At 36.1% G+C, this 16,626-nt stretch overlaps 1 protein-coding gene across 2 annotated transcripts in view; it reads right to left on the bottom strand.

Annotated features, from left to right (window-relative positions):
* Nucleotides 1–10,060, bottom strand: part of GPR174 (G protein-coupled receptor 174) — a 94,702-nt gene extending 84,642 nt beyond the window's left edge. Inside the window, exons 1-2 of one of the 2 annotated variants that reach the window (XM_045050836.1) lie at nucleotides 9,877–10,060; nucleotides 3,482–3,513 (exon numbers count right to left, since the gene is read on the bottom strand). The gene's annotated coding sequence lies outside the window, so the exon portion shown is untranslated. The remainder of the gene's footprint in view (nucleotides 1–3,481; nucleotides 3,514–9,876) is intronic. The other variant, XM_045050838.1, reaches the window with a different exon arrangement.
* Nucleotides 10,061–16,626: the final 6,566 nt, after the last annotated feature.

Below are 16,626 nucleotides of genomic sequence, written 5' to 3'. Positions count from 1 at the left end.
CAGATGGAAGCACACCTCCTCAACCTTACACTGACCATTCCATCCAGACTGGGAGAAACAGATGCTTCACCTAACACATAGATATAAACAAAGAAAGTCAGGACAAAGGAGAAAAAGGAATATATTTCAAATAAAATAACAAGATAAAACTTCAGAAGGGGTGTCTGTGTGGTTCGGTCTGTTAAGCATCCAACTCTTGATTCAGCTCAGGTCATGATCTCATGGTTGTGAGATCAAACCCCATTTCAGACTCCTCACTGACAGCATGGAGTCTGCTTTGGATTCTCTCTCTCCCTCTCTCTCTCTCTCTCTCTCTGCCCCTCCCCTGCTCGTGCTCTATCTCTCTCAAAATAAATAAACTTAAAAAAACACGAGGAAAAGTCCTTAATGGAATGGAGATAGGATATCTACTTAATAAAGATTTCAAAGTAATGTTATAAAGATGCTCACCAAACTCGAGAGGAGAATGGATGAACACAGTGAGATCTTCAACAAAGAGATACCTAATATAAGAAAGCTCTAATAGAACCTAGAGAGCTGCAAAATATAATAATCAAATGTTAAAATATACTAGAGGGGTTCAAAAGCAGATTGGATGAAGCAGAAGAACGGATCAGTCAGCTGGAAGAGAAAGCAATGGGAAATCACCCAGACAGTGCAGCAATAAGAAAAAATAAATAAAAATAAATAAAAAGGTAAAGACTCCTTAAGAGATCTCTGAGTCACCTCAAGTGAAATAAGATATTGGTCTTGGAAGAAGAGAGAAAAAGGGCCAGAACACTTATTGACTAAATAATGGCTGAAACTTTCTTAATCTGGGGAAATAAACAGGCATCCAGGTCCAGGAAGCCCAGAGAATCCCAAATAAAATGACCAAAACAGATGCACACAAAGACAAATTATAATTAAAATGGCAAAAGTTAAAGATAAAAAGAGAATCTTAAAAGCATCAAGAGAAAAACAAGTTCTTATGAATAAATAAAACTCCATAAGGAAATCAACAAATTTCTCAACAAAAACTATGCAGGCCAGAAGAGAGTAACACAATATACTCAAAGTGATGAAATGAAAAGAATTCCAAACCAAAATTCTCTACCCATCAGAGTTAACACTCAGAATTGAAGGAGAGATCAAGGGTTTCTCTGGTAAGTAAAGGTTGAAGGAGTTCACCACCATTAAAACAGTCTTACAAGAAATGTTAAAGAAACTTCTTTGACTTGAAAAGAAATAGCCCTAAATAATAACAAAAACCATCCATAAACAAAAATCTCACTGTAAACAATAAACACACAAGAAAGAAGTGTATCAATCACACAAAGGAAGTAAAAAACAAAAGTAGTAAAATTAACTAAAGCTGCAATAATTAGTTAAGGAAGGCACAACATAAAAGGGGGTGAAGTAAAAATGTAAAGTTTTGGATTGTGTTCAGATTTAACTTGCTATCAACTTATGGGATCACAAAAAATTCTGAATAGCCAAAGTGATCTTGAAAAAAGGAAAGCTGAAGGTATCACTCTCCCTGACTTCAAACTATATTACAAAGCCACAGTAACCAAAGCAGTATGGTACTGGCATAAAAGGAGACATGCAGAAACAGATCAATGGAACAAAATTGAAAGCCTAGAAATAAATCCATACATATGTGGACAACTTGATTATGACAAAGGGACTAAGAATATACAACGGAGAAGAAAACCAATATATAGTTGCGGGAAAACTGGTCAGTCATATAAAAAATAATGACACTAGATCACTGTTTTACATCATACACAAAAATTAAGTCAAAATGGATAAGACTTGAACACAAGACCTGAAACAATACAACACCTAGAAGAAAATATAGGCAGTAACCTCCTTGACATTAGTCTTAGTGATGTTTTTATGTATCTGACTCCAAAAGCAAGGAAAACAAAAGCAAAAATTAACAAATGAGTCTACAACAAACTAAAACTCATTTTGCACAACACAGGAAACCATCACCAAAACACAATGGCAACCTACTGATAGGAGAAGATATTTATAAATCACATATCCAACAAGTTGTTAATATTCAAAATATGTAAAGAGCTCATAAAACTTAAAACCCAAAACAAACAAACAAACAAACAACCTCATTAAAAAGTGGACATAGGACCTGAATAGGCATTTTCCAAAGAGTCATACAGAGAGCCAACAGACATATGAAAGTTATCTTCAACATCACTAATTATTACAAAAATGCAAATAAATTGTGATTACAATGTGATATTACCTCACACCAGTTAGATTGGCTATCATCAAAAAGACAAGAAATACCAAGTGTTGGAGAGAATTTGGACACAAAAGAATCCTCATACACTATTGGTGGGAATGCAAATTGGTGCTGCTACTATGGAATACAGTATGAAGATTTTTCAAGAAGTTAAGAATAGAAATACCATATGATGCAGCTATTCTACTCCTGAGTATTTACCCAAAAAATTATGAAAACACTAATTTAAAAATATATATGCACCCCAATTTTCATAGAAACATTATTTATAATAGCCAAGAAAAGGAAACCATTTAAATGTCCCTAAGATAAATAGATAAAGAAGATGTGTTATAAACACACAATAAAATACTACTCAGCCATAATAAAGAAATAAATCTTGCCATTTGCAACATAGATGGACCTTCAGGGTATGTTAGGTGAAATAAGTCAGAAAGCGAAAGACAAAAACAGGATGATTTCACTCAAAAATGGAATCTAAAAACAAAACAAAACAAAACAAAACACCACAACTGAAACAAACCAAACAAGTGAGTGGGAAAAAAATTCATAGACATAAAGAGATTGATGTTTACAGAAGGGAAGGAGTTTGGAGGTGCAAAAAATGGATGAAGGTGGTCAAATAGATGGTGATGGATGGTAACTAGAATTTGGATGTGACTACTTTGTCATGAATACAGATGTTAATTTATAATGTACACCTGAAACCTAGTGTTTATACCAATTTCATCTCAATAAAAGACACACTTGTGCTACTTGGCACTGTTGAATTTAACACTATGAACATAAAATCTCCTTCATTACTAGTGAAGAAATAAATTGTTCTGGAAAATACAAAGGGAGTTGATGTGTGCATTTTACATGATAGCTGGTTATGGAATTAAAGAGAAATGCTATAATTAGTACTTTCCAAGGCACTAATTTGTCTGACATGTTAATATTAAAAAGTCATTTCAACTCAATTTTTCTGTCAAGGACAGGTAGAGCAGGGTTTATATCCACCTTTTTCCCCTCCTAGTTACAACAAGAATTTATATTTCACTCATGAAAACCACAATGCACCAGAGACAGACCCATATGTGGTTCTCATTGCTCACTTCAGGCCAACCTGGAAGCCCTTTTAGCAGAATAATTTGAATGGCTGAGCCCACAGGCTATAAAGTCTGCAAGCTTAATTTCATACCCCAGCTTACCAACTATTTTCTGTGTGACAATAAGCAAGTCACTTACCGTCTCTGATCTCTGGTTTCTTATCTTGAAACCTGTTGTTAGGATAAAATAAGATTACTTTTGTTTGTTTTGTTTTTATTTTTATTTGTTTTTAAATTTAATTTTTTAAAATTTACATCCAAATTAGTTAGCATATAGTGCAACAATGATTTCAGGAGTAGATTCCTTAGTGTCTCTTACCTATTTAGCCCATCCTCCCTCCCACAACCCCTCCAGTAACCCCCACGTTTTCTCCATATTTATGAGTCTCTTCTGTTTTGTCCCCATCCCTGTTTTTATATTATTTTTGTTTCCCTTCCATTATGTTCATCTGTTTTTTCTCTTAAAGTCCTCATATGAGTGAAGTCATATGATTTTTGCCTTTCTCTGACTGGCTAATTTCACTTAGCATAATACCCTCTAGTTCCATCCACGTAGTTGCAAATGGCAAGATTTCATTCTTTTTGATTGTCCAGTGATACTCTATTGTGTATATATACATATATATACATATACATATACATACATATACATACATATACATATACATTGGGTATATATACATATATATACCACCTCTTTTTATCCATTCATCCATCAATGGACATTTGGGCTCTTTCCATACTTTGGCTATTGTTGATAGTGCTGCTATAAACATGGGGGTGCATGTGTGCCTTTGAAACAGGACACCTGCATCCCTTGGATAAATGCCTAGTAGTTCAATTTCTGGGTCATAGGGTAGTTCTATTTTTAGCTTTTTGAGGAACCTCCATACCATTTTCCAGAGTGGATGCACCAGCTTGCAGTGCCACCAACAATGCAAAAGAAATCCTCTTTCTCCACATCCTCATCAACAAAATAAGATTAAATTTCTAAAATACCTAGCAGGGGGCACTTGGGAGGCTCAGTCAGTTAAGTGTCTAACTTTTGATTGTGGGTTAGGTCATAATCTCACAGTTCGTGATATTGAGCCCTGAATCAGGTTTCTCATTTACAGTGTACAGCCTGCTTGGGATTCTCTCTCTCCCTCTCTCTCTGCCCCTACCCTGCTTTCACATGCTCTCTCTCTCTTAAAATAAATAAACATTTTAATAAGTTTAAAAATAAATAAAATAAAATAAAATAAAATAAAATAAAATACCTGGCAGAACTGGAAGATGACAGCAGAATAAGAGGACTCTAGTCCTGTACTGTCCCACAAATACAAATAGATAGCTATCAAATAATTCTAAATACCCACCCCCCCACAAATGACCTGAAGACTGGAAGAACAAACTCCACAACTAAAGGTATGAAGAAACCACATCAAAGAAGGTATGAAGTGCAGAGATGTGGTTTGGGAAGGAAATGGATCATGGCTGCTGTAGTAGGAAGGGAGCTCTGGTCATAGAGAAGGGCAAGAGACAGACTAACATACAGGAGAGAGCATTGGGAAAACAAATTTCTACAGTGATTGGCTTAGAAAGCCAGAGGGGCCAAATTGTGTGACTTCTGGGCAACCAGTGGGGCTTAAATCCTGGAATTTTAAAGGTCAGTGGACTTGGCTGGGATAGAGGCTGTAGGGCTTTGGGGCTGCTTTTGGAAAGAAGGCAGGCAAACAACCAGAGGACACATAGTATGGAAACAAATCTGAAGAGCACATGAGGAACACATTGCAGATGTTATTTGCTTATTTCAGAGCATGTCTCAGAGTCAGCATTCTTGGAGAGACATTTCCAAGGACAAAGGAACTGGCCAACATCATTTCCCTACCCCATCCCTCAGCGTAAACACAGAGACACCTTTGCAAACCAGTCTGCCCCTAACAATAGCTACCTAACTTGTTTACACCAAGCTCTGCCCTCCTTTGATCCAGTGGAACCACACTTCCCAGTCTTGCTTGTCTCAGTCCTAGTGTGGTGGGCCCCCTCCCCAAGAAGAATGGTCCAAAGCCCTGCACATACCAAATCTCCTAACTTGGGAGTTTGGTAGTGTCTCAGTTCCAGTGGTGGTGTTGACAGATTTCATTTCACAGATACATGAGAGCACACCTAGTTAAAATGCACCACATTCAGGCAAGGGAGCAAATACTGCACAAAATAGGCAAAGGGAACATCTGCAAAGGACTGGTCTGAAGGATAAAGTAACCAGAACAAAAGATCACAGTACATGAAGGACACATTGGACACACTCTTGGATATACCAGACCCTGGAAAACAGGGGGGTGCACTACAGGACCTCTTCTTCAAAACATCATTACCCTCAAGGACAGGAGATATAGAAGACTTTCCAAACACAGATAAACAAGTACCAATATTTAGAAAAATGAGAAGACAGAGAAATTTGTCTCAAAGAGAAAGACCAGGACAAGGGCACAGCCATATATCTAAGTCAAACAAATATGAGTAATATGATTGATAGAGTATTTAAGCAATAATCATAAGGATACTCACATGACTGGAGAAAAGATTGGAAGCCACAAGTAAGAACACAGAAATAAGGAATAAAAACAGAGATAAAGGGCTCAGTAAACAAAATGAAGAACACACTTGATGGAATGAACAGCAGACTGGAAGAAGCAGAGGAATGAATTTAAGACCTAAGAGATAGAGGGCTGGGAATTAATCAAGCTTAACAAAAGAGAAAAATAATTATGCAAAACAAGGATAAACTTAGGGAACTCAGTGACTACATGAAATAATAATAGCATTGCTATTACAGGGGCCCTAGAAAAAGAAGATAGAAAAAAGGGGACATAAAATTAATTTGAAGAAATAATAGCTGACAACTTCCTTAATCTGGGGAAAGGACAGAGATACCCAATCCAGGAGTCACAGAGAACTCCCAACAAAATCAACAGAAGCTGATCCACACCAACACATATTGTAATAAAATTTGCAAATGCTATGATAAAGAAAAAAATAAAACAGCAATACAGGGGAATCTGGATGGCTCAGTTGGTTAAGTGTCTGATTCTTGGTTTCAGCTCAGGTCACGATATCACAATTCATGGGATTGAGCCCCATCGAGCTCTGTGCTGACAGTGCAGAACCTGTTTGGGATTTTCATTCTCCCTCTATCTCTGACCCTCCCCTACTTGTGTGTGTATGTTCTCTCTCTTTCTCTTGCACTGTCTTTCAAAATGAATTAAAAAAAATAATTAAAATAAATTAAAAAATACAGCAAGGCAAATGAAGACAGTAACATACTTGGGAAACCCCATAAGGCTAGCAGGGGATGTTTCAGCAGAAACTTTCCAAGCCAGAAGAGAGAGGCATGATATATTCAAAGTGCTGGAAGGGGAAAATCTGCAGGCAAGATACTCTACCTAGCAAGGCTATCATTCAGAATGTAAGGAGAAATATTTCCCCAGACAAAAACTAAAAGAGTTCATGACTACAAAGGCAGCCCTGCAAGAAATATTAAAGGGGACTGTTTGAGTGGAAAGGGGAGACCAAAAGTGACACTGTGAAGGTAAAAAACACAAAAGAACTAAAATTAATATTTATGTAAAAAATAAGTCAAATAACTCACAAAATAAAAGAATGTAAGATATGACAACATATACTGAAACATGGGGAGGAGAGGAGTAAAGAATGGGTTCAAACTTAAATGACAATCAATTTAATATAGAACAGGTTCTTATGCATAACAGGTTCTAAATAAACCTAATGGTAACCATATATCAAAAACCACTAACACTTATACAAAGAATAAAGATAAAGAAATACAAATATATTACTAAAAAAATCAGCAAAACACTAAAAAGAGAAAGATTAAAGAGTATCAGAGAAAATCTTCAGAAACAACCACAAACCAAGTAATAAAATGAAAATAAACACATACCTATAAATAATTACTTTGAATGTAAATGGATTAAATTCTCCAGTCAAAATATATAGGATGACAAATTGGATGAAAAACACAAGCCTATTTATATGCTTCATACAAAAGACTTATTTTAGACATAACAACAGCTGCAAATTGAAAGTGAGGGGATAGAGAAACATCTATCATGCAGATGAATGTAAAAAGAAAGCCAGAGTAGCACTCCTTGTTTCATACAAAATAGGCTTTAAAACAAAGACTGTAACCAGAGACAAAGAAGGACACCATGTAATAATAAAGGGGACAATCAAACAAGAAGATATAACAACTATAAGTATTTCTGCACCCAACATAGGAGCCCAAACACATAAAACAATACCAAACATAAAGAAAGTAATCAATAAAAATACAGTAACAGTAGGGGACTTTAACCCTCTACTTACATGAATGGACAGATCATCTAAACAAAATATCAACAAGCAACAATGCTTTGAATGAAACACTGAAAAAGAATGATTTAACAGATATATTCAGAACATTCCATCCCCAAACAGCAGTATCCACATTGTTTTCAAGTGTACATGGAAATTTCTTCACAATACATCGCATATTAGACAACAAAACAGGCTTCAACAAATTCAAGAAGGTCAAAATCATACCATGCATCTTTTCTGACCACAAATCAATGAAACTAGAAGTCAACCACAAGAAAAAAATCTAGAAAGACCACAAATATATGGAGGTTAAATAATACCCTACTAAACCATGATTGGGTCAATCAAGAAATAAAAGAAGAAACGAAAAATGTATATGGAAACAAATGAAAAAATAAAACATCTATAGGACAAAGCAGAAGTAATTCAAAGCAGAAGTTCAAATAAAACTTTATTTACACAGGATACAACATGGATGAAACGACAACATGGTAAGTAAGCCAGGCACAGAAGAACAAATATTATATGAATCCACTTGTATGAGGTATCTAGAATGCACAAAGTCATAGAGACAGAAGATAGAATAGTGGTTACCAGGGGCTCTGAGGAATAAAGAATTGGTACTTAGTGCTTAATGGGTACAGTTTCAGTTTGGGACAATGAAAAGTTCTGGAAATGGATAGTGGCAATAAACATCACACGTATATTTAATGCCACTGAGCTGTATACTTCAAAATGGTTAAAATGGTAAATTTTATGTTACCTATATTTTACTACAATTAAAAAGAAAACTCCAGTTCCCAAAAACAGGCACCTGGTCCTTGGGTCACAGTTTGCCAGCTCCCTGATGCAAACTCCCCTTTGTCTTACTGACTGTGCTTTCTTTGCCTCATATATCTTTGCTGTTGTTTCTGCTGCTGCACCTGCTCTTTATTTCATGCCTTGACTAACCACAAAACAGAAGCAATTCTAAGAGGAAAGTTTACAGCAATGAAGGGCTACCACAAGAAGTGAGAAAAATCTTAAATAAAAAACCTAAATTTATATCCAAAGGAGCTAGAAAAAGAACAAATATACCTAAAGCCATCAGAAGGAAGGCTTAGAGCAGAAATAAATGATATAGAAAACAAAACAAAACAAAACAAAACAAAACAAAACAATGGACCAGATAAATGAAACCAGGAGCTGGTCCTTTGAAAAACTCAATAAAATTGATAGACCTCTGGCCATGAAATCAAGAAAAAAAGAGAAAGGACTCAAAAACATCACAAATGAGAGAGAATAAATAACAACCAACACCACAGAAATACAACAAATTATAAGAGAATATTTTATTTTATTATTTAAATTTTAGTAAACATACAGTACAATGTTGGTTTGTGGAGTAGAATTCTGTCATTTATTACTTACACACAACACCCAGTGCCAATTATGAGAAATGCCCTCTTTAATACACACCATCCATCTAGCCCATTCTTTACCCTCCTCCTTTTTTAAAAACTTATATGCCAACAAAGTGGAAAATCTAGAAGAGATAAATAAATTTCTAGAAACATATAAACTACAAGAATATATAAAATATAAATATAAAGTGGATATAAGATATAATATATAAACTGAAGCAGGAAGAAATAGGACATTTAAATAGATCGATTACCAGCAAGGAGATTGAATCAGTAATCAAAAAACTTCCTATGAACAAAACTCTAGGATCAGATTGCTTCACAAGCGAATTCTAACAAGCATTTAAAGAAGAGTAATACCTATCCCTCTCAAACTATTCCAAAAAAAATAGAAAAGGAAGAGTAAGGAAGCCTTCCAAATTCATTCTATGTGGCCAGTGTTAGCGTGATACCAAAACCAGATAAAGACTACTAAAAAAGAAAACTACAGGCCAATATCCATTATGAATATGCAAAACTTCTCAATAAAATACTACCAATACAAAGCCAACAACACATTTAAAAAATCAGTCACCACAATCTAACGGGATTTATTTCTAGGTTGCAAGGGTGGTTCAATATTTGCAAGTCAATCAATGGGATACACCACATTAATAAAAGAAAGAATAAGAACCATACGATTATTTCAATAGAGACAGAAAAAGCACTTGGAAAAGTCTAATATCCATTCATGGTAAAAACCCTTAACAAAGTAGGTTCAGAGGGAACATACCTCAACATCATAAAGGCCATTTTTGAAAATCCCACAGCTAATATCATCTTCAATGTGGAAAAGCTGAGAGTTTTCCTTTACAGTCAGGAACAAGACAGGAATGTCCACTCTCACTACTGCTATCTAACATAGTACTGGAAGTCCTAGCCACAGCAAGTGACAACCAAAAGAAATGAAAGGCATCCAAACTGGTTAAGGAGGAAGTAAAACTTTCACTATTTACAGATGACATGATACTATATAGAGAAAGCCAGAAAGACTCCACCCCAAAACTGCTAGAACTGATAAATTAATTCAGTAAAATTGCAGGATATAAATGTACAGTAATCTGTTGCATTTTTATACACCAATAATAAAGCAACATAAAGAGAAATTAGGTAAACAGTTCCATTTACAATCATACCAAAATAATAAGATACCTAGGAATAAAACTAACTGAAGAGGTAAAAGATCTGTGCTCTGAGAACTATAAAACACTGATGAAAGAAATTAAAGATGAGACAAAGAAATTCTAAGTAAAATTAAAGTGATATTTAAATTGAAAAAAAGGAAAAGAAAAAAAAACAAAGAAACATAAATAAATAGTAAAATAGCCACAAAAAAGAAATGTAAAGGCATTCCATTCTCATGAATTAGAAGAATAAATATTGTTAAAATGTATATACTATTGAAAGCAATCTATGCATTTAATGCAATCCCTATCAAAATACCCACCAACATTTTTCACAGAGCTATAACAAATAGTCCTAAAATTAGCATGGTACCACAAAAGACTCCAAACACTGAATAGCTCAGCAATATTGAAAAAGAAAATCAAAGCTGGAGGCATCACAATTCCAGACTTGAAGTTATATTAAAAGCTGTGTTTATTAAAACAGCATGGTACTGGCACAATAATAGATACATAGATCAATAGAATAGAATAGAAAATCCAGAAATGAACCTACAATTCTATGGTCAATTAATCATTGACAAAGTAGGAAAGAATATCCAATGGGAAATAGTCTTTTCAAAAAATGGTGTTGGAAAACTGGACAGCTAAATGCAGAAAAATGAAACTTAACCACTTTCTTATACCTTATACCAAAGGAAATTCAGAATGTATGAAAGACATAAATATAAGACTTGAAATCATAAAACTCCTGGAGAAGAACACAGGCAGTAACCTCTTTGACATTGGTAGTTGCAACTTCTTTCTAGATATGTCTCCTGAGTCAAGAGAAACAAAAGCAGAAATAAACTATTTGGACTTTCATCGAAATAAAAGCTTCTGCATAGCAAAAGAAACAATCAGCAAAACTAAAAGGCAATACAGAATAGGAAAGAATATTTTCAAATGACATATCCAAGAAAGGGTTTGAATCCAAAATATATAAAGAATTTGTTAAAGCACCCAAAATACAAATAATCAAAATAAAAAAGAAACAGAAATCATGAACAGACATTTCTCCAGGGGAAGCATACAGATGACCAACAGGCACATGATAGGTGTTCCTTATCACATGACTATCAGGGAAATGCAAACTAAAACTATGAGACATCACCTCACAGCTGTCAGAATAACTAAAACTGACAACACAAGAAGGAATAAGCATTGGCAAGGATGTTGAGAAAAAGGAACCCTCATGCACTGTTGGTGGGAATGGAAACTTATGCAGCCACTGTGGAAAATAGTATGGAGTTTCCTCAAAACTTATAAATAAAACTACCCTATGATTCAGCAATTGCACTTACAAGTATTTACACAAAGAATACAAAAACACTAATTCAAAGGGACACATGCACCTTTATGTTTATAGAAGTAATATTTACAATAGCCAATTTGTGGAAGCAGCCCAAGTGTTCATTGATTTTTGAGAGGATAAAGAAAATACACACACACACACACACACACACACACACACACACACACACACGATGGAGTATTATTTGGCCATAAAAAAGAATGAAATCTTGTAATGTACAAGAACATGGATGGAGAGTATAATGGTAAAGGAAATAAGTGAGAGAAAAACAAATATCATAGATGTCACTCATATGTGGAATTTAAGAAACAAAACAAATTGCAAAGGAAAAAAGAGATAGAGAAATCAAGAAATAGGTATTTTGTGACAGAGGACAAATTGATAGTTACCAGAGAGGAGGTGGGTAGGGGGATGGGTTAAATAGGTGATGGGGATTAATTATTGCACTTATTGTGATGAGCAACAGGTGTTGCATGGGCGTGTTGAATCACTATATTGTACACCTGGAACTAATTTAAAAAAACCTGTATGTTAAAAGAATACTGAGGGAAAATTAAAAAAAAAAAAAAAAAACTTCCCAGAGTACATGCCACCACATTAAATAGTAAAATTAACTATAAAAAAATGTAACAGTTTATAACCCCCAATCTACCTTCCTTTGATATTTATGCCTAAAATGACTATCCCTACAACTTGGAGATCATTGATTTATATTAAAATGGAATTACCGGGGCACCTGGGTGGCTCAGTAGGTTAAGCATCTGACTTCCGCTCAGGTCATGACCTTGCAGTTCATGAGTTCGAGCGCTGCGTCGGGCTCTGTGCTGAGAGCTCAGAGCCTGGAGCCTGCTTTGGATTCTGTGTCTCCATCTATCTGCCCCTTCTCTCTCTCTCTCTCTCTCTCTCTCTCTCTCTCTCTCTCTCTCCCTCTCTCTCTATCTCAAAACGAAATAAACTTTAAAATGGAATTACCTCCAGGAGGAGGACACAGCATTAGCTGTGCAGAATTGCAAGGACAGTAGGGTATGCTGTCCAAAAAACCCACATTACCTATTAGTATATATTTCTGATACTAGGCCTGCTCTTTCCAGTGGTAGTGAATCTTGTGTGGAAAGCCTCCAAAGAATTACTTCTGTCCTTAATAGAAACAAATTTCCCTTTCCAGGAGTCATACTAAGCTCTCCCTCTCAAGGATCAAAATATCTGTGCTTTCCACAAGTGTCAGTTGATTGTATACCTTATCCATATTGACTCCAGTCTCTCAAAAATACATTTCCCTCTCCTCAAGTGAGTAAATATTAATGGATGCATTGTCTATCAGAGAGGCTTTCTTAAGAGATATTTTCTTATCATCAAACCCAATCACTTTTCTTTCCAGTGTGGCTTTGAGTGTAGAGTAATGCAGTGAAATAATAAAATCTTTTGGTTCTTTTTATTTTATTTATTTATTTATTTATATTAAATATAACTTATTGTCAAATTGGTTTCCATACAATACCCAGTGCTCATCCCAACAGGTGCCCTCCTCAATGCTCATCACCCACTTTCCCCTCTCCCCCACCCCCATCAACCCTCAGTTTGTTTTCAGTATCTAAGAGTCTCTTATGGTTTGCCTCTCTCCCTCTCTGTAACTTTTTTCCCCTTTCCCCTCCCCATGGTCTTCTGTTAAGTTTCTCAGGATCCACATATGAGTGAATGATGCACAGGGGCACTTGTACCCCAATGTTTATACAGCAATTTCAACAATAGCCAAATTATGGAAATAACCTAAATGTCCATCAACTGATGAATGGATAAAGAAGATGTGGTTTATATATACAATGGAGTACTACTTAGCAATGAGAAAGAATGAAACTTGGCCATTTGTGGCAACGTGGATGGAACTGGAGGGTATTATGCTAAGTGAAATAAGGCAGGCAGGGAAAGACAGACAACATGTTTTCACTCATATATGAATCATTTTGGTTATTTTTAAACAAACTTGCTGGCATTAAACCTCTCTGCCATTTGTTATAACAGAAGATAACATATAAGCCTAGGCCACAGTGTTCACAGCCTCATTTCTTCCTATCCAATTTATTCATTTTGTAAGAAACTGAAGGGAAATGCAGTCTATTCATTCACTTTTGAATGGCTTTTCCTTTAAGTTAAAGCTTAGAACAAAGATGGCAAACACACTGTTAAGGAAAGAAATGTGATCTCTAGATCCTCATCAGAAATGATCTTATCCTTTTTAAAAAAAATTATTTGAGAGAGAAAGAGAGAGTGGGTGTGGGGAAGGGACAGAGAGAGAAGGAGAGAAAGAATCCCAAGAAAGCCCCAGATGTCAGCTTAGAGGCCAAGGCAGGGCTTGATCTCATGAACCGTGAGATCATGACCTGAGCCAAAATCAAGAGTCGTTTGCTTAACTAAGCCACTCAGGCACCCTGATATTACCCTTTATACTGGAGACACAAACCACCAAAGATTTCCTGAAGAAGTAAAATACCCACCACAATTGTGTCTTCCATTTTCCCTCTTACTTACACAAGTAGTATGCATTAATTGAGTCATTCATTCAGTTATTCATTTATAGAACATTATTGACCGCCTAATATGTTCCATGCATAGTGCTAGATCCTGGAGATATAGTGGTGAGCAAAAGAGATGGCCCCTACCCTCAAGAGGCTTACAGATTAGTAAAGTATAGAGGAATAAAATAAATTTATATTTGATTGTAATTACAAATTATGCAAATGTAATACAGAAAGAGTCAAAAGTGCTGTGAAGGAGTAGAACATGGGAAATTAATTTAAACTGGGGAGTTAAAGGAGCCCTCTGTTTCAGTGACTTTGAAACTGAGAATGAAAATGAAAATGAATTTTTCAGGAATAACATTTCAGGCAAAGATTTTGAGGTAGGGGTGGTCTTCAAATGTTCAAAGAACTGCTCAAATAGAGTAGTCTGTGAAGGGAAAGTAATAGGAAGTTAGTTCCTAGGAGAGGTTGGGGATCAAATAATGGAGAGTCTTTTGACTGTAGTAAAGAGCTTGGTTTGTAATACAAGTTTGATAGGTATCAACTGGTGGCTTCTAAGCAACAGATTTACATGACTTGATTCATATTTTTAGAAAAATATTTTCTGAGGTCTCAATGAAGAATGCATTCTAGGGATCATAAGTAGAGTGAGAAGTCCATTAAAAAGGTAAGAGTAAACCAATTTGGAAAATGTATAAAAACACAGAATATTATTTCTGCCTTGAGGTAACCATTATTATGACTTTGGTGTCTTTCCTTCCTATTACTTATATAAACAAAAATGAAATTGTAATGTGTACATTGTTTTACAACCTACCTTTTTCATTAATGTTTTGAAGCCATTGTTTTAAATTTTGTAAACATCACAAATAAGATTTCTTAATTTTTCTTAATGTTTATTTATTTTTGAGAGACAGAGACAGAGCACGAGTGGGGGAAGGGCAGAGATAGAGGAAGACAAAGAATCTGAAGCAGGCTCCAGGCTCTGAGCTGTTGGCACAGAGCCCAACATGGGGATTGAACCCAGGAACTGTGAGATCATGACCTGGGCTGAAGTCGGACGCTCAACCAACTGAGCCATCCAGATGCCCCACAAATAAGATTTCTTTAAGAGAGAGAGAGAGCACAAGCAGGGGAGAGAAGCAGAGGGAGAGAGAGAATCTTAAACAGGCTCAAAGCTCAGTGCAGAGTCCAACATGGGGCTCCATCTTATGACCCTGGGATCATGACCTGAGCTGAAATCAAGAGTTGAATGCTCAATTGACTACGATATTCAAGTGTGCCACAAATGTGATTTTTATTTATTTATTTTTTTAATTTTTATTTATTTATTTTTGAGAGAGAGACAGAGAGAGAGAGTGGGGGAGGGGCAGAGAGAGGGAGAGAGAGAGAATCCCAAGAAGGCTTTGTGCTGTCAGCACGGAGCCTGACGTGGGGCTCCAACTCACACAATGTGAGATCATGACCTGAGCCGAAACCAAGAGTCGGACTCTTAACCGACTGAGCCACCTAGGCGCCCCTCAAATGTGATTTTTAATAGAACTTTCTGGAAGGAGAAAAGGAAAAGGATAGACATTTCCTACTTCCCTGTTTAACTGGACTTGGGTCTGGTCCCTATTTGCATCCTACTAGCTGTCCCCTGATGATAGTGCCACTCATTATGGTCCACCTGGTTTCAGGTAAGCAAAGGATTGATAAGAAGACCTGGCTGTAGTATCAGCAGCCATAAAATATATTATAATTTAGGTTTTTTTCTTTAAAACTGTAAACTCATGTAGTCTTTATTCCTCTATCTCAGAGACTTTGTGCCTTACAAATTACCATACCTCATGCACTTGAATCAATGTGCCTGTGCTCTTTTGAGAAAGTCTGACATTCCTTGTTAAAGCCACTGAATGGCTGAATCTAGATAGGGCCCCGGATACCATAAAGTCCAACCCTCTTTTTTGAGAGGAGAGGAAATTGAGACCCAGAAAGGGTTAGTGATTTGTGTCAGGTCACAGCAAATGAGCAGCACAGCATGACCTAGACCTTAGGTCTCCTAAGTCCTAGGCCACAATCTTTTCCTACAGCAGCAGCATTTCCTCATAATTATCAGCAATTCTAGGTTCCAGCACATGTGCATCAGTAACAGGGCCAAAGAGGTAGCAGAAACATGACAAAACCCAGGCCTGAAAGACTTTTAACAATTTGACTTTCCATAAAGCAATTATTGTCATTTTTCTGGCTTAAGGTTACTCAGTGCAGAGCCTGACACTGGGCTGGATCTTATGAAACATGAGGTCACAACCTGAGCCGAGATCAAGACTCAGATGCTTAACTGACGGAGCCACCCAGGTGCCCCTATTTACCTTATTCTTAAGTGACTTTCTTTTCTTTCTTTCTTTCTTTCTTTCTTTCTTTCTTTCTTTCTTTCTTTCATTTATTCATTTTTATTCTTATTTTTGAACCTGATTCATGTCACCTCTCTTATCTGTGGCCTTCCTGAG

The sequence above is a fragment of the Felis catus genome, chromosome X (assembly GCF_018350175.1).
Source record: "Felis catus isolate Fca126 chromosome X, F.catus_Fca126_mat1.0, whole genome shotgun sequence".
Classification (NCBI taxonomy): Eukaryota; Metazoa; Chordata; class Mammalia; order Carnivora; family Felidae; genus Felis; species Felis catus.
This window is presented reverse-complemented; position numbering and strand designations above follow the sequence as displayed.